General features: G+C 36.5%; 1 long non-coding RNA gene across 2 annotated transcripts in view; it reads left to right on the forward strand.

Annotated features, from left to right (window-relative positions):
• Positions 1-19,931, forward strand: part of LOC145528964 (uncharacterized) — a 174,294-nt gene that overhangs the window by 152,847 nt on the left and 1,516 nt on the right. For both annotated transcript variants that reach the window (XR_014070822.1, XR_014070826.1), the window contains exons 2-4: positions 4,057-4,081; positions 7,404-7,585; positions 19,720-19,762. This is a non-coding gene — a long non-coding RNA (uncharacterized LOC145528964). The remainder of the gene's footprint in view (positions 1-4,056; positions 4,082-7,403; positions 7,586-19,719; positions 19,763-19,931) is intronic.

Here is a 19,931-nt window from a genome sequence, read left to right on the forward strand (position 1 = left end):
GTCCTCAGAAACTTCAAAAATGCATCATGGTGGCCTTCTAATTTTCAAAAAATGCCATGCTCCTTTTATTCAAAAGTCATAGTCATTATAACACAGAAGGATTCCAGGAGTTTCAAAATTTCAATTTCAAAATTTTCTTTAAAAAAAAAATTCTATTGAAATATAGCTGATTTATAATGTTTTAGGTGTACAGCTGCCATGCTAAGTCACTTCAGTCGTGTCCGACTCTGTGTGACCCTATGGACTGTAGTCTGCCAGGCTCCTCTGTCCACGGAATTCTCCAGGCAAGAATACTGGAGTGGGTTGCCATTCCCTTCTTCAGGGGATCTTCCTGACCCAGGGATCAAACCAGCGTGTCTTATGTCTAATCTGTATTGGCTGGTGGGTTCTTTACCACTAGCGCCACCTGCTGTACACCTTGAAGTGTACAGCAAAGTGATTCAATAATTTATTTGTATTCTTTTTCATTACAGGTTATTAGATTCTTTTTTCAGATTCCTTAGATTCTTTTCATTATCAGTTATTAAAAGATACTGAATGCAGTCCTCTGTGCTTACAGTAGTCCTTGTTGGTTATCTATTTTATATATAGTAGTGTGTATATTTTAATCTCCTCGAGAAGGAAATGGCAACCCACTCCAGTATTCTTGCCTGGGAAATCCCATTGACAGAGGAGGCTACAGTCAGTCCCTGGGGTCACAAGGAGTCAGACACGAATTAGCGACTATACAACAACAACATATTTTAATCTCAGATTCCTAATTTATCCCTCCTCTCCCTTTCCCCTTTGGTAACCATACATTTATTTTCTATGTCTATAAGTCTATTTCTGCTTTGTAAATAAGTTCCTTTGGGTCATTTTTTAGATCCAGAAATAAGTGATATCATATGATATTTGTCTTTCTCTGATTTCATTTAGAATGATAATTTAGGTCCATCCATGTTGCTGTAAATGGCAGTCTCTCAATCCTTTCATGCCTTGGCTACGAGTACTGCTATGAACATAAGGGTACATGTATCTTTTTGAATTATAGTTTTCAACTTTTCCACATAGGCCCAGGAGTGGAATCACTGGATCGTATGATAACTCAATTTTTAGTTGTTTTTAAGGAACCTCCATACTGTTCTCCATAGTGGATACACCAATTTGTTAATACATTCCCTCTGACAGTGCAGGAGGGTTTCTTTTCTCCAAACCCTCTCCATTTACTATTTGTAAACATTTTGGTGGTCATTCTAACCAGGAACTTCCCTGGTGGTCCAGTGGCTGAGACTCCTGTCCTCCCAAGGCAGGGAGCCCAGGTTTGATCCCTGGTTGGGGAACTAAGATCCTACATGCTACAACTAAGACCTGGCACAGCCAAATAAATAAGTATATGGGGTTCCCAGGTGGCTCAGACGGTAAAGTGGCTGCCTGCAATGCGGGAGACCTGGGTTTGATCCCTGGGTCAGGAAGATCTGCTGGAGAAGGAAACGGCAACCCACTCCAGCACTCTTGCCTGGAAAATTCCATGGACGGAGGCGCCTGGCAGGCTACAGTCCATGGGGTCGCAGAGAGTCAGACATGACTGAGTGACTTCACTTTCACTTCTAACCAGTGGAAGTAATATCTCATTATAGATTTGATTTGCAGTTCTCTAATAATTAGTGATATTGAGCATCTTTTCATGTGCCTGTTGGCCATCTATTTGTCTTCTCTGGAGAAATATCTGTTTAGATCTACCCATTTTATGATTTTTTTTAATTGAGCTGTATATCCTGTTTTTATATTTTGGAAATTAATCTCCTATTGGTCACATTGTTTGCAAATATTTTCTCCCAGTTTGTATGTTGTGTTTTCATTTTGTTTGTAGTTTCCTTTACTATGAAAAAGCTTTAAGTTTAATTAGGCCACATGTTAAAATTTTTGTTTTTATTTCTGTTGTTTGTTTGGGGAGATGTATCTGAAAAAATATTGCTGTAATTTATGTAAAAGAAGGTTCTACCTATGTTTTCCTTTAGGAGTTTTATAGTACCTGGTCTTGCATTCTTTAATCTAGTTTGAATTTATTTTTGTATGTCGTGTTAGAGAATGTTCTAATTTTATTCTTTTGTATGTAGCTGTCCAGTTTTCCCAATATACCACTTCTTGAAATGACTATCTTTTTTCCATTGTGTATTGTCACCTCCTTTGTCATAGATTGACTATACGTGTGTGGGTTTATTTCTGGGCTATCTATTCAGTTCCATTGATCTATATGTCTTTGTGCCAGTACTGTACTGGCAGAAAAACCAGTTCCAAATTTTAATTGTATATTCTGATATCTTTCTCGGCATGTCTCCTATGAGTTGTGTGTGGTTCTCCATTTGAGCACGGGCTCATGAAGATAAACATCTTGTGTTGCTTCTTTTCACATATCATTTTGGGGAATAAGATGGTCTTGGTTTTGTGTCCCATTCATTCTAGTGCAGTAACTCGCAAGTGGCTCCACCATTACTGGAAAAGGGGTACCAGTTCTCAGGGGAAGCTGCACATATTAAGGCAGAGTGTCTATAAACAAATAAGCTCCCACAGAAAATCTAAAGAGAGAGAAAGGCAGAGAAAGTTGTCAGGTTGAACAGACATTTCTTTTGACATCTGTCACATTTCCTCAGCCTTTTTAATCAAACCAAAATGTATACTATATGCCCAATAGGGCAGCAGTTCTGTTGTGGTATCATCTTTAAACAACAAAAATAATATCAAACCCAGATGAAAAGTTACTGTATCAGTTTTCTTTTTATTTTCTGTTTAGATCTTTGCCATGCTATGTGTCAGAAAAGATTTCTGACTATTTATGAAAAGTCTCAGGGTCAAAGAAAGAGGGGTTGTTTCCTTAAAGTGTAGTGTGGTGTCTATAATAATAGACACTGACATGTTCTTTCTTTCAGGATTAGGTAAGTTTGTTCCACTTCTACTGACCAATGCTCTGGATGGTTCCATGTTATGATTTTAGGGGGGGGGGGTGCCAGCATACATTTTGGGAAGATCCAGCCAACTCTATTTTGATTTTCCTAATATAGGAGCTCCATTTCGAAGTATTACATGGGGTATTTCTGTAAGTGGGATGGGGTTTTGAGGACATCACAGAAATGTGTTGTACCTTTATTATTAAAACATGCTGAGTATTATTTGATCTATTTCACTGTCCCTCATACTTTTTTTTTCTCTTACTTTCTGTCACTCTGTATTCTGAAGTAATTTCAAGATTTTTAGTGATACGGGTTATCACTATGATAATTATCATTGAACTGGCAGTGAACATGTTAGTTAATGAATGGTATTTGTTGATAAAATGCCAGATAACAGATAATTATTTATAACAGCTCATTTTGGGGAAGAACAAGTCCATAAGAATGAGGTTAATGATCGATTTGTCATCTGACCTAGATTAAGGAACTGTCTGGATCACTGTTGAGAAACTAAGTTCCCTGAAGTGTCAGATATCTATTGCATATTATTAACACTGTCAATATGACCCTGGAATTCAGTGTTTACTCTACATTATTTAGCTGGGTGAATCCTAAGAATTTGGGGATTTCAGTAACCTGAATAAATGGAAGAAGTACAGCAGCAACAGAAAGAGGCAGGAGAGTGATCCTGGCTTCAGGTAGCAGTACATGCAGAGGTGGTGCTTAGAATATAAAACATCATGGAGAACTTGAGTGTTACAGGGATAAGATGCTAATGTCAAGCAGCTGTATGGAACCAGGTGATCGATCCATTCACAGTGGAATTCTAGCTGATAGCCAAAGAAACAGGAAGATGTTTGACTCCACTCTTACCCATCCTTGCCTACCAGTACCAGTTGTTTGCAGGTACTGGACAGGTTGAGAAGACAAGGTCAGCAATTTTGGCTTCAGAATGAGCTCAAATTCTTTCTTCTGAGAGTTTGAGGGTAAAAAGAATTCAGAGTGAGAAGGTAAGGACTGTTATTTGTACATTTTAATCTACTACTTGAGGAGAGTGCTATTATGTGCCATGTAGTTTAACATTTATTACAATCCTGTAAAATTTGTTTTCATGTCTGACTTCCAGATTGAAAGACAGAGGAACAAAGAAGGTAAGCAAATTGTTCAATATCACATACCTTGTAAGTAAGTTCTAAAGTCCAGTTTTTATCATAAATGGGTGTTGAATTTTGTGAAGAGCTTTTCCTGAATCTATTGAGATGATCAAATGGTTTTCATTCTTCAGTTTGTTAATGCGGTGTATAACACTGATTGATTTGTAGATACTGAAAAGTACTTACATCTAAGTGAGTACATAAATCTCACTTAATCATAGTGTAAGATCCTTTTAATGTGTTGTATTTGGTTTGCTGATATTTTGTTGAAGATTTTTGCATTTATGTTCATCAGTGATATTGGTCTGTAATTTTATTTTTTTGTGATACCTTTTTCTGATTTTAGTATCAGGGTGATGATGGTCTCATAGAGTCAATTTAGGAGTGTTCCTTCCTCTGAAGTTTTTTTGGAATAGTTTCAGAAGGATGTGTGTTAACGCTTCTAAATATTTGATAGAATTCACCTGTGAATCTGGTCTTTGACTTTTGTTTTTTGGGACTTTTTAAATCACAGTTTCAATTTCAGTAATTGTGATTGATCTGTTCACATGTTCTATTTCTTTCTGGTTCAGTTTTGAGAGATTGTCATGTTCTAAGAATTTGTCCATTTCTTCCAGGTTGTCCATTTTATTGCACATAGTTGCTTATAATAGTCTCTTATGATCCTTTGTATTTCTGCGGTAACTTTTTTTTCCAGTTCTAATTTTATTGATTCCTGCTCTCTTTATCTTTTCAAAAAACAAGATTTTAGTTTCATTGATTTTGTTTATTGTTCTCTTCATATCTATTTTGTTTATTTCTTCTCTGAGCTTTGTGATTTTTTTCCTTCTGCTAACTTTGGGTTTTGCTTGCTCTTCTTTCTCTAGTTGCTTTAGGTATAAGATTAGGTTGTTTATTTGGAATTTTTTGATTTCCTGAGGTAAGATTATATTGCTCTGAAGTTCCATCTTAGAGCTGTTTTTGCTGCATCCCATAGACTTTGGATCATCATGCTTTCACTTTCATTTGCCTCTAGATTTTTTTGTGATTTTGTCTTTGGTCCATTGGACATTTAGTAGCATATTGTTTAGCCTCCATGTGTTTTTATTTTTTTAGATTTTTCTCTTGTAGTTGGAAAAAAGATGCTTGTTTATGACCTCAGTTTTCTTAAATTTACTGAGACTTGTTTTATGGCCCAGAATGTGATCTATCCTGGAGAATGTTTCATGTACACTTAAAAAGAATGTGTATTCTGTTGCTTTTCATTGGAATGTTCTATGTCAACTAAGCCCCCACGGACATTAACCTAGACTACTGATGAAAATTAAGTAAACTGAGCTCTGATTCTCACTGACTTGTACACTGGGGTATTCGGTTAAGCAGTCTTTTGTCCTCTGACCTAGAACTGTTTGTTTGATTGAGGCAAGGGAAGGGATATTTGGTGAATCCTGTGAGTAGAAAGCAGCCATTAGTCCAGCTGTAATCTGGAAAAGAGAAGATCATCCACCCATTGATTATGCCAAATTATTTCTTATTTTACTGTTTTTATGAGAAATGGAAAAACAGAATTAATGTATTATATTTTAAATGTATTTATTAAAATTAAAAATAAATTCTCAAATAGTCAAAAGATCAAGGAAATAGAAGACTTAAACACCACTATATAAATAGGAGAATACACATTCTTCAAGAGCACATGGAACATTCTCTAAGATAGACCATATGTTAGCACATAAAACAAGACACGATAAATTTAAAAAGATTGAGATCATACAAAGCATAGTCTTAGATTACAATGGAATGAAATTAGAAATGTATAATAAAAAGACACTTAGAAATCTATAATTATGGGAAATTAGGCACAAAACAAATAATAAATGGGTCAAAAATTACAAGCAAAATTAGAAAGTACTTTGAGATAAAATCAATACTAAAACTTACTGGATGCAGCTAAAGCAGTGCTTAGAGGGAAATTTATAAGTGTCCATATTAAAAAATGAAGAAGAATCTCAAATTAATGACATGACTTGCCAACATAAAAAAATTAAATATGTGTGTGTATAAAGAGCAAGTTAAACCCTCCAAAGCAGAAGAAAGTAAATAAGAAATTTAGAAAGAAGTCAAACAGGAAAACAAAATCAATGAAATGTTTTGCAAAAGAAAAAAAATTATCTATTTGGTCAAGAAAAAAAGGCTGAAATTAATAGGTGTGAGAGAGAAGACATCACTAGGGTTTACAGAAATAAGGGGAACACTGTAAACATCTGCATTCTACAAAATTAAGTATCAGATTAGATGACATAACAAACTTTTAGAAAAACGAACTACCCATATTGACTCAAAGTGAAATAGAAAATCTAAATAGATCTGTAACATGAAATGATATTGAATAAATAATTTAAAAATCATTTATTAAGGCTCCAGGTCAGATGGCTTCTTTGGTGAGTTCTGCCAAATATTTTGGAGAAGGCAATGGCACCCCACTCCGGTACTCTTGCCTGGTAAATCCCATGGACGGAGGAGCCTGATGGGCTACAGTCCATGGGGTCGCGAAGAGTCAGATACGACTGAGCGACTTCACTTTCACTTTTCCCTTTCATGCACTGGAGAAGGAAATGGCAACCCACTCCAGTATTCTTGCCTGGAGAATCCCAGGGACGGCGGAGCCTGGTGGGCTGCCGTCTATGGGGTCGCAGAGAGTCGGACACGACTGAAGCGACTTAGCAGCAGCAGCCAAATATTTAAAGAATTAGAAGGTGAGGAAACAAACTCCAAGTCATTTTAGGAGGCCAGTATTATTACCTGATACCAAAATCTGATGAAGACATTGCAAGAGACCAATATCTTTTACATATTGAGAAAAATTCCTAGAAAAATATTAGCAAACTGAAGACAGCAATATATAAAAAGAATTATACACTATGAACAAATGAGATTTGTCCCAGGAATGTAAGGTAATTTTAACATACAAAAATCAATTAATGAATAAAAAAATCTATAGCATAAAAAATAAAAGCCATATGATCCTCTCAATAAATACAGAAAAAACATTTGACAAAACGCAACACCTCTTCACAATAAAAATCCCATTTGTTCATAATACATAATCCATGGAAGAAGCTAAGAATAGATTATATGCACAAAAAACCTATAGCTAATATCATACTTAATGATGAAAGACATATTTTCCCTCTAGAATAAGGAAAATCAAGGATGTCTAGTGTTGCCATTTTAATGTGACATTTTAAAGAAGTTTTAACCAGGGCAGTTAGGCAAGGGAAAAAAAATAGAAATACATCCAGACTGAATAGGAAGAAATAAAATTATCTCTTTTTTGCAGATAATGTCATTTTATATTTGGAAAATCCTGAGGAATCCACACATACACACCAAACTATCAGAGCTAATAAACAAGTCCAGAAAGCCTGCAGTATACAATGTGAATATACAACAATCAGTTGTATTTTTTCTCATCTTTATTGAATTTTTTACAATATTGCTTCTGTTTTGTGGTGAGGCAAGGTATGTGAGACCTTAGCTACCTGATCAGGGATCAAACCCACACCCGCTGCATTCAAAAACAAAGTCCCTATCAATATATACTACCAATGTATAATCAGAAAATGAAATTAAGATAATTCCATTTGTGACAAAATCAAAAAAATATATTAAGAATAAATTAAAGAAAAAAATAAAACTTATACTCTGAAACTACAAAATATTGTGAAAGACTAAATTGAAAGGTATTTCATGCTCTTGGATCAGCAGATTTAATATTATTAAAATGATAACCTTGTCTAAGTAATCTATAGATTTACCACAATCCCTGCTTTGCTGGTGACTCAGATGGTAAAGATTGTCTGCAATGTGGGAGACACAGGTTTGATCCCTGGGTCAGGAAGATCCCCTGGAGACAGGGATGGCAACCCACTCTAGTATTCTTGCCTGGAGAATTCCATGGACAGAGGAAACTCATGGGCTACAGTCCATGGGGTCACAAAGAGTCAGATGAATAAGTGACAACATTGTCACTGTTTGCTTTCCATCATAATCCCAGCTGGCATTTTTTATTTTTTTTGGCAGAAATTGACAAGCTGGCCTTAAAATTCACGTGGGAATTAAAGAGACTAATAGAGTAATCTTATAAAAGGACAAAGAGAACTCATATTCCAATTTTAAAGCTTCCTAAAATGCTATAGTAATAAAAAAAGTATGTGATAAGAAAGGACGCAACTAAAATAAGGATAACAAATAGGTAAATGAAATAGAATTGAAAAGTGCAGTAATAGACCCTCAGACTTATGGTCAGTGAATTTTGACAAGGTTGTTAAAACAAAGGATGCCAGAAAACTGGATATCAACCTGAAAAAAAATAAAATTGGATTTCTTCTTCATAATGCACATAAAAATGAACTCAAGTGGATTATATTCCTAAATAAAATTCATAAGAAAATAGAGTATATCTTCATGACCTTGATTAAATGAGAGGTTCTTAGATATGACACCAAAAGCTCAAGTGACAAAAAAAGAAAAATAAGTTCTACATTAGAACTACAAGCTTTTTTGCTTCAAAGGACAACATAAAAAAGTGAAAACATAACCCACAGAATGGGAGAAAATATTTGCAAATTATTATATAAGATCAGGAAAATTTGTATAGATAACAAAATAATCATAAACTGATAATGAAAACAGTCTAATTTGAAAAATGAGCAAAAGATCTGTATAGACATATCTCCAAAGATACATAAATGGCCAATAAACACATGAAAAAGATGCTAAACATGATTAAGCATCAGGGGAATACAAACTAAAACTCAGTTGACAACAAACAACAAGTGGTGGGGATGTAGACCGGAGAGACCCCTTGTGCACTGTTTATGGGACTGTATGTTGGTGCAGTCACTATGGAAAACAGTGTGAGTGTGAAGGTTCCTCAAAAAATTAAAAACTGGAATTGCCTAATAATCCAGAAATTTCATTTCTAGTTATTTACCTGAATAAAACAAACACTAATTCAGAAATATATATGCACATCAATGTTCATTATAGCATTATTTACAGTAGCTAAGATATGGCAAGCAACCTAAGTGTCCACTGATAGATGAATGGTTAAAGATGTGGCATATACACATACACACAATGGAATGTTAGACATAAAAGATGAAAACGAAATATTGCGATTTGTGATACCATGGATGGACCTAGAGGGTATTATGCTAAGTGAAATTAGTCAGAGAAAAACAAATGTTACTATATGATCTCACTTATATTTGGAATCTAAATTACAAAACTAAAGAGCCTCTTGATGACAGTGAAAGAGGAGAGTGAAAAAGCTGGCTTAAAACTCAACATTCAGAAAACTAGGATCATGGCATCCATCCCATCACTTCATGTCAAACAGGTGGGGAAACAATGGAAGCAGTGACAGAATTTATTTTCTTGGGATCCAAAATCACTGCAGATGGTGACTGCAGTCATGAAATTAAAAGACACTTGCTCCTTGGAAGAAAAGCTATGATCAACCTAGACAGCATATTAAAAAGCAGAGACATTACTTTGTTGACAAAGGTCTGTCTAGTCAAAGCTATGGTTTTTTCAGTAGTCATGTATGGATGTGAGAGTTGGACTATAAAGAAAGCTGAGCACCAAAGAATTGATGCTTTTGAACTCTGTGGTGTTGGAGAAAACTTTTGAGAGTCCCCTGGACTGCAAGGAAATCAAACCAGTCAATTCTAAAGGAAATCAGTCCTAAATATTCATTAAAGGATGGATGCTGAAGCTGAAACTCCAATACTTTGGCCACCTGATGCAAAGAACTGACTCATTGGAAAACACCCTGATGCTGGGAAAGATTGAAGGCAGGAGGAGAAGGGGACTACAGAGAATGAGATGGTTGGATGGCATCACCGACTCAAAGGAGATGAGTTTGAGCAAGCTCAGGGAGTTGGTGATGGACAGGGAGGCCTGGCATGCTGTGGTTCATGGGGTCGCAAAGAGTTGGACACGACCGAGCAACTAAACTGAACTGAAATTACAAACAAAACTAAATAAAAACAGATTCATAGATACAGAGAACAAACAAGTGCTTGCCAGAGGGGAAGGCTGGGGGGCAAAATTGGTGAAGGAGGTTAAGAGGTACAACCTCCAGTTATAAATAAACCACAGGGATATAATATATAAGCATAAGGAATATGATCAGTAATACTGTAAAAACTTTGTACAGGTACAGATGGTTACTACGTTTATCCTGGTAACCACTTAATGTGTGCCAATGTCAAATCACTACGTAGTACACTTGAAACTAGCATACTATTGTATGTCACTTATATTTCAATTTAAAAAATAGAGATACTACTTCACACACAATACTATAGCTGTAATCAAAAAAGACAGATAATATGAAGTATTGACAAGGATATGGAAAAACTGAAACTCCATGCATTGCTAATAGGAATGTAAAACGGTACAGACTGTTTTCAAAAACAGTCTGGAAGTTCCTCAAAACATTAAAATAGCCTTGCCGTATATATTAGTTTTCTAGGGGTGCCATAACAAATGACTGCAAACTCGGTAGCCTAAAAAACAGAAATGTATGTTTTCACAGTTCTGGAGGTCAGAAGACTTAATAAAATCCATTGATAGTGATATACTTCCTCTGAAGTCTCTAGGTGAGACTTCTTCCTTGCCTCCGCATTTTTGGTGACTCCAAGTGTTTCATAGTTTTTAGTTACATAACTACCATCTCTGTTTTCATCTTCACATGGCTTTTTCATCATTTTTTCCTGTCTCTTACAAGAACACTTGTCATTGGATTCAGGGCCCATCCAGGTAAAAGATGAGCTCATCTCAAGATCCTTAGCTTATTACATCTGTGATAATTTCCCACTCATAGATTCTAAGAGCTAGCTGCTGTCAATATATTTTGGCAGGGTCTCATTACATCATGTGACCCAGCGATTCCCCTCCTAGGTATATACTACAGAGAAATGAGAACATATTTCCATGCAAAACTTTGTATATGAGTGTTCACAATAGTATTATTTTTACTAGCCAAGAAGTAGAAACAAACTAAATGTTCATCAATTCATGAATGCATAAATAAAATATGGCATACCCATGCAATGGAGTATTATTTGTCAGTAAAAGGAATAAAGTACTGATACATGCTACAATGTGGTTGAATCTTGGAAAATATTATTCTAAGTGAAATAAGACAGGCACCCAAAAAAATATTGTACAATTCAATTTATAGGGAAGTCCAGAACATGCAATCCTATAGAAACAGAAAGTGGATTAGTGGTCCTCCAGGGATGGAGTGTGGGGTGAGAGGGAAAGGAACAGACTACTAATGGGTCCATGTTTAGGGGGATGATGAGAATGCTCTAAAGTTGATTGTGGTGATGGTTATACAACTCTGGGAATACTTTAAACACCACGGTATTAGGTGAATTGTATGAGAATTATATCTTACTAAATCTGTTAAACAATAAATTTTGAATACTTACTTAGTAGATGATGCTGTGTTTGCTAGAGAGTGAATTCCCAAGAGCAAGAATTTGGACTTATTTATTTCTACCAGTGAGACTATAGATCAGCAGTCCCCAACTTTTTTGGCACCAGAGACTAGTTTTATGGAAGACGACTTTTCCACAGACTGGGTGGAGGGATGGCGTAGGGATGAGTCAAGCACATTACACTTATTGTGCACTCTATTTCTATTATTATTACATCAGCTCCACCTCAGATCATCGGGCAACCTCAGAGTTTGGGGAACCCTGCTATAGCCTGCACACTGCAGGTGAACGGTGCATGTTTGTGGTAAAGAAAATAATTCAAGAGAGTGGAGTCAACTTTGTGATAAGCTGACCAGAATGTCATGGAAGCAGAGAGAGACAACAAAGATATGTTTATGGGAACCTGAGGATTTCTTTTATAGAACCAGACTTTGGAGCTGGGTTTGGAAGGATAAAGAAAAGTGCACCAGGCAGGCAAGAAGGACAAAGGCTTATCATGCAAATAAACAGCCTGGATAAATGTGAGGCACAGAAAAGCAAGTTGACTCAGTTGGCATACAGGATGCAACTGGAGAAATGGCAAGAAAGTAGCCCAGACAAAAGTGGCCGCTGGATCTCAAAGAGCTTTTTATAAAAATACTTTTAGACATGAACATGTTTCCCAATGTGTGCTTTAAGAATTGCTTCTCAAATGTCTGTGGAAAGGACCAGGCTTTTTCTTTTTATTGTTATATTTAGTCTATCATGGGCTTCCCTCATGGCTCAGCTGGTAAAGAATCTGCCTGCAATGTAGAAGACCTGAGTTCAATCCCTGGGTTGGGAAGATCCCCTGGAGAAGGGAAAGGCCACCCACTCCAGTATTCTGGCCTGGAGAATTCCATGGACTGTATAGTCCATGGTGTCACAAAGAGTTGGACACAACTGAACAACTTTCACTTCACTTCAATCTGTCATGAATGGATAGTGTTTAAAAAATATAGTAATATCTATGTTTCAATTCCTGCCTTGCAAATAGATTCATCAGCACCATTTTTCTAGATTCCCTATGTATGATTATACAATATTTGTTTTTCTCTGTAGACGTAGAGAATAGATTTGTGGACACAGTGGGGGAAGGAGAGGATGGGACAAATTGAGAGAGTAGCATTGAAACATATACATTACCATATGTAAAACAGATAGCTAATGGGAAGTTGCTGTATGACACAGGGAGCTCAACCCAGTGCTCTGTGACAATCTAGAGGTGTGGGGTAGGGAGGGAGAGAGGGAAGTTCAGGAGAGAAGTGACATGTGGGTACTTATGGCTGATTCACGTTATTGTATGGCAGAAACTGACACAGCATTGTAAAACAATTACTCTATTAAAAGTAATTTTTAAAAAACCAAGATGATGATTTACTATAAAAGTGAAGTGAGGGGGAAAAAAAAAGCCCACTGACAATGCTCTTGACAGCAATATCAAGTAACAACAAAATTTTCTAAATCTTTACTCTCAATTTTTGTATTTTTCTCATTGCATATAAGTAATAATTTCTGAATGAGCAGTGGTATACAAACTACATTTTGAGCAGCAAAGGTCTAAGAAACATATCTCATAAGATATCCTGAGAGACCAGTGATCAAATGTGTATAAAAATCATCAGGAATTTTATCTGCTACATCCTCCCCCAGGAGATGCATAAACTGCATTATTGAATTTGAAAGCCCTAAGAAATCTTGCAGTAATAGACTGACTTAAATTTGCTTAAACTGGCATTACAATTTTTTTCATATTTTAATTTGTTCGTGAATACATTCATTTTATCTTTCGTTAATTGGATGTTTGTTGAGAGCCTACTCTTTGCCCAGAAACATTCTAGGCACTGAGGATACAGACAAAAGTCACTGCTCTCATGTACTTTATGTCCCAGTAGAGGAGCCTGATGGTAAACTAAGTAAGTAAAGAAGATTAGAGTGAATTTGGTTATGATAAATGCTGGGGTGACAAATGAGGCAAAAACAGTGTCCAAGAAGGGGTGTTGAAGTTAAATATGTTCTTACTGAAAAGATGACATGTGGGTAAAAACCAACGGTGAGAAAGCAAGCTATGCAGATGTGGGGTGAAAAAAAGAGTGATTAAAAAGAGAATTATATACAAATGCCCTGATGCAGGTGGATTACTGTAAATTTTAGCAAGACCTGGAACAAAATGTGTGGGAAGATAGATGTGAGGGTGTCAGAAGGTAAGAGGGGGCCAGATCTGCAAGACCTTGTAGGCCTGTGTAAGGGTATAGCTTTTACTCTGATTAGGATTGGAAGCCACCGGAGGGTTGGATCAGAGGAGTGATATCATCCAACTTGTGTTTTCACAGGACCATTCTGGCTCCTCTGTAGAGAAGGTATTAAGGGAACAAAGCTTTAATCAGGGATACCATCTCCAAAAATTGCAGTAATTCAAGCTTGATCGCTCAGTAGGTAAAGAATTTGCCTGCTATGCAGGAGACACAGGAGACTCAGGCTTAATCCCTGGGTTGCAAAGAAGCTCTGGGAAGAAAATGGCAAGCCACTCCAGTATTTTTGCCTGAAAAATCCCATGGACAGGGGAGCCTGGCAGGGTACAGTCCAGTGGGTCACACAGAGCCAGACACTGAGTGACCAAACACAAGCTTAAGATGGACAAAGTTTAGGGTGAAGTATAAGAGATGGAGGTGGTTAAAGTGGTTGTATTGTGAATATAGTATTACATATTGTAAGGTAGTTCTAACAGGATCAGCTCATAGATTGGATGTACAGTGTGAGAGAAGACAAGAAAATATTGCTACTAAAGTGTTTGACCTCAGTAAGTAGACAAATTTAATTAATGACACGGAATACCACAATGGTGTGGTCACTCACTCAGAGTCGGACATTCTGCATTTTGAAGTCAAGTGGGCCTTAGGAAGGATTACTATGAACAAAGCTAGAAGAGGTGGTGGAATTCCATTTGAGCTATTTCGAATCTTAGAAGATACTGCTACTAAAGTACTGCACTCCATATTCTAGCAAATTTGGAAAACTCAGAAGTGGCCACAGGACTAGAAAAGGTCAGTTTTCATTCCAGTCCCAAAGAATGTTCAAACTACCACCACACAAATGCATTCATTTCATATGTTAGCAAGGTAATGTTCAAAATCCTTCAAGCTAGGTTTCAAGAGTATGGGAACCGAGAACTTTCAGATGTACAAGCTGGATATAGGAAAGGCAGAGAAATCAGAGATCAAATTGCCAACATCCATTGGATCAGAGAAAAAGCAAGGGAATTTCAAAAAAAAAATCTACTTCTGTTTGTTGAATTCACTAAAGTCTTTGACTGTGTGGATCACGACAGTGGAAAATTCTTAAAGAGATGGGAATACCAGACCACCTTACCTGCCTCTCAAGAAACCTGTATGCAGGTTAAGAAGCAACAGTTAGAACTGGACATGGAACAACAGACGGGTTCCAAATCAGGAAAGGAGTATTGTGTATTGTCACCCTGTTTAGTTAAATTACATGCAGAGTATATCAGGCGAAATGCCAGGCTGGATGAATTACAAGCTGGAATCAAGATTGCTGGGAAAAATATTAACAACCTCAGATATGCAGATGATACCACTTTAACGGCAGAAAGATAGAGTAACTAAAGAGGAGACTCTTGATGAGGGTGAAAGAGGAGAGTGAAGAAGCTGACTTAAAACCCAACATTCAAAAAATGAAGATCATGGCATCTAGTCCCATCACTTCATGGCAAATAATGCAGAAACAATGGAGACAGTGACCAATTTTATTTTCTTTGGCTCCAAAATCACTGTAAACAGTGACTGCTGCCGTGAAATTAAAAGATGTTTGCTCCTTGGAAGAAAAGCTATGAGAAAACTAGACAGTATTAAAAAGCAGAGACATCCCTTTGCCAACAGGGGTCCATATAGTCAAAGCTGTAGTTTTTCCAGTAGTCATGTATGGATGTGAGAGTTGGACCATAAAGGTGGCTGAGAGCCAAAGAATTGATGGTTTTAAACTGTGGTTCTGGAACATTGTTATTAGGCTATATTACAATACAAAATATTTTTGTCATTATAAAAAATAAGAAAAAGAAAATTGTGGTTCTAGAGAATAGTCTTGGGTGTCCCTTGTATAGCAAGGAGATCAATCTAGTCAGTCTTAAAGGAAATCAACCCTGAATATTTATTGAAAGGACTAATGATGAAGTTGAAGCTCCAATACTTTGGCTACCCGATGGGAAGAGCCAACTTATTGGAAAAGACCCTTATGCTGGGAAAGATTGAGGAAAGGAGGAGAAGGGGATGACAGAGGATGAGATGGTTGGATGGCATCACTGACTTAGTGAACATGAGTTTGAGCAAACTCACAGAGATAGTGAAGGCCAGGGAAGCCTGGCATACTGCATTTCATGGGGTCACAGAGTCAGACAAAACCCGGCAACAGAATAACAACCTGTACTGAACTGGAGGAGGAGCAGATTTGAGATTAGGACTATCAGGAGCTCAGTTTTCAGTGTGATAATTTTGAGATGACCGGTAGACAGTCAGGTAGAGGTACCATGTAGGCCATTAAACATATGAGTCTGGAAGGCAAGGGAGAGGTCTCGGGGGAGATATACTTTTGAGACTTAACAACATTTTACATGGTATTTAAAGCCACAAGACTGGATGAGACTACCATGGATGTGAGTATAGACAGAATAGAAATACAAGTCTTCCCTGCTGTACTGCCTCATTAAAAGCTTAAGAAGTAAATTAGTTAGGAAGAGAAGCTAAAGAAATAGGAAGACCAATACAGTCTGATGTCTTAGAAACCAACTAAAGAAGATGTTTTTAGGAGAAAGGAATGTTAAACTCTATCAAATACTGTTGATGATCTGGTAAGCCTGAGACTGAGAAGAGATTGTGAAGTTTAGCAAAATGGACATCATCAATGACTTTAGCAAGAGAAGTTTTGGTGATTATAGAAATGAAAGTCTGGTTGAAGTATGTTAAAGAAGGATTTGGAGTAAAATAACTGAAGAGACACTACAGAAACTCTCTTGAGTAGTTGGGGCAGTTCCTTGATGGGAAAGGAGTGTAAGTGGAGTTTTGATGATGATGGTGGTGGTGGTGGTGAAGAGAAAGTAATAACAACACGTTCATATGCTGATGAAAAAAGTGACAATGTAGGGCGAAGCAGAACAATGTGTTTGAGCAGGTAAGAGGAAATGTAGTCTTTTGCACAGGTGGAGCAATTAATTGATCTTATCTAGTAACAGCTTCCAAAAGGGGAGAGGTAAGAAATACAAAGGATCATAAGAAACTATTACAAGCAACTATATGCCTTTAAAATGGACAACCAGGAAGAAATGGACAAATTCTTAAAAAGAGGACTGAATCAGGAAGGAATATAAAATATGAACAGACCAATTACGAGTACTAAGATTGAACCTATGATTCAAAAATTCCCAAACAAAAGTCCAGGACCAGATGGCTTCATAGGCAAATTCTGTCAAATGTTTAGATAAGAGTTAACACATAGCCTTTGGAAACTATTACCAAAAAGATTGCAGAGGAAGGAATACTCCCAAATTTATTCTATGAAGCCACCGTCACCCTAATACCAAAATCTGACAGAGATACCACAAAAAAAGAAAATTACAGGCCATTATCAGTGATGAATATAGATGCAAACATCATCAACAAAATACCAGAAATCAGAATCCAACAATATATTAAAAAGATTATACATCAAGATCAAGTGAGATTTATTTCAGAGATGCAAGTATTTTTCAGTATCTTCAAATCAGTGTGATACATCATATCAACAAATTAAAACCATATGGTCAACTCAATAGATGCAGAAAATTTTTGACAAGATCCAATACACATTTATGATAAAAACTCCCCAGAAAGAGGCATAAAGGAAACTTACCTCAACATGATAAAGACCATATACGACAAACCTGCAGGTAATATTATTCTCAACGGTGAAAAGCTGAAAGCATTTCTTCTAAGATCAGGAACAAGACAAGGATATCTGCTCTCACCATTTTAATTCAATATAGTTTTGGAAGTTCTAGCCATGGTAATCAGAGAAGAAAAAAGGAATCCAAATTGGAAAGCAAGTTAAACCATCATTGTTTGCAGATTACATGATACTATATGTAGAAAATCCTAAAGATGCTACCAGAAAGCTACTAGAGCTCAGCAATGAATCTGGTAAAGTTGCAGAGTACAAAATTAAAACAGAAATCTGTTGTGTTTTTATACACTAACCATGGAAGATCAGAAAGAGAAGTTAAAGTAACAGTCTCATTTACCATCACCTCAAAAAGAATAATATTCCTTGGAATATATCTAAGGAGATGAAAGACCTATACTCCAAAAACTATAAGACACTGATGAAGCATATCAAAGATGACACAGACAGACAGTGAGACATACCATGTTCTTGGATTGGAAAAATCAACCTTGTCAAAACAACTATATTTCCCAAGGCAATCTACAGATTCAATGCAATCCCAATCAAATTACCAATGGCATTTTTCACAGAATTAGGACAACAACAACAAAACTCTTAAAATTTATATAGAGATGAAAAAGACCTAAATAGCCAAGCAATTTTGAGGGGGGAGAAAAACAAAAAAAACAAAAAACAGAGCTGGAGGAATCAGGCTTCCAGACTTCAGATCATACTAAAAGATCATCAAAACAGTATGATACTGGCACAAAAATAGAACTACTGATCAATGGAACAGGAGAGAATGCACAGAAATAAACACACACCTATGGTCAACTGATCTACAATAAAAGAGGAAAGACTATACAACGGAGGAAAGACAGTCTCTTCAATAAATGGTGCTAGGAAAACTGGAAAACTATGTGCAAAAAAAAAAAAAAATGAAATGAGCATATTCTTTAACACCATACACAAAAGTAAACTCAAAATGGATTAATGACCTAAATGTAAGACTGGATACTATAAACCTCTTAGAGGAAAACATGGAACATTCTTTGACATAAATCAAAGTAATGTCTGGGACCTGATGAAACTCAAAAGCTTTTGCACAGCAAAGTTAACCATAAACAAAATGAAAAGGCAGCCCACGGAATGGGAGAAAATATTTGCAAATGATGAGACCAACAAGGGATTATTCTCCAAAATTTACAGTTTATGCAGCTCAAAAAATCAAAAAATTGGCAGATGACCTGAATAGACATTTCTCTGGAGACACACAGATGGCCAAGAGGCACATGAAAAGATGCTCAGCATCCCTAATTGTTAGAGAAATACAAACAAAAACTACAGCCAGAATGTTCGTCATCAAAAAGTCTGCAAACAGTAAATGCTGAAGAGTGTGGAGAAAATGGACAGTGTTGGTGGCAAAGGAAATTGGTGCAGCTGCTATGGAGAACAGTATGGAAATTCCTTAAAAAACTAAATAGAGCTACCATATGATCCAGCAATTCTACTCCTGGGCCTATATCTACAGAAAAACATGGTTTGAAAGGATACGGGCACTCATGTTCACTGCAGTGCTGTTTACAATAGTCAAGTCATGGAAGCAACCTAAATGTCCATAGACTGCTGAATGGATAAAGAAGATGTAGCACATATATACAATAGAATATTACTCAGCCATAAAAGGAATGAAATAATGCCATTTGCAGCAATATCGATGGACCTGGAGATTATCATACTAAGTGAAGTAAGAGAAAGACAAGTATATGATATTACTTACCTGTGGAATCAAAATAATGATATAAATGAACTTATTTATAAAACAGAAACAGCATCGCAAATTTGGTGAAAGAACCATTTATGGTTACCATGGGTGGAAGAGAGAGATAAATTGGGAGTTTGGGATTGACACATACACACTGCTATATTTAAAATAACCAATAAGGACATATTGTATAGCACAGGGAAGTCTGCTCAATATTATGTAATATCCTGAATTTGAAAAAGAATAGATAAACATATATGTATAACTGAATCACTGTGTACACCTGAAACTAACACAATATTGTTAATCAACTATACTCAATATAAAGTAAAAGTTAAAGAAAGGAGGGAGGTATATGAATGTAGATAAAGCTAGGCAGGTGACTATAGAGGTGGGTAATTCCTTTTCTGATTGATTGTATTTTTCAGGAGACTTTAGGCCAAGAATGAGGATGAGGCAGATACAAAAAAGGTGAGAGTCAACATGAACCAGTTAAGAGAGTGAGGAAGTAATGGTACATAGCAATGTGGTTTAATGGCTAAGCAGCCTTGAGGAATCTCAAGTTAGTGACCATTGTCTTAATGTGATACTTGTCAGCATGGCTGGGTAATTTAAGCACACCACCCTTTTTCATGCAATG

The sequence above is a fragment of the Giraffa tippelskirchi genome, chromosome 1 (genome assembly GCF_054371585.1).
Source record: "Giraffa tippelskirchi isolate mGirTip1 chromosome 1, T2T-mGirTip1v1.2.pri, whole genome shotgun sequence".
In the NCBI taxonomy this organism is placed as follows: Eukaryota; Metazoa; Chordata; class Mammalia; order Artiodactyla; family Giraffidae; genus Giraffa; species Giraffa tippelskirchi.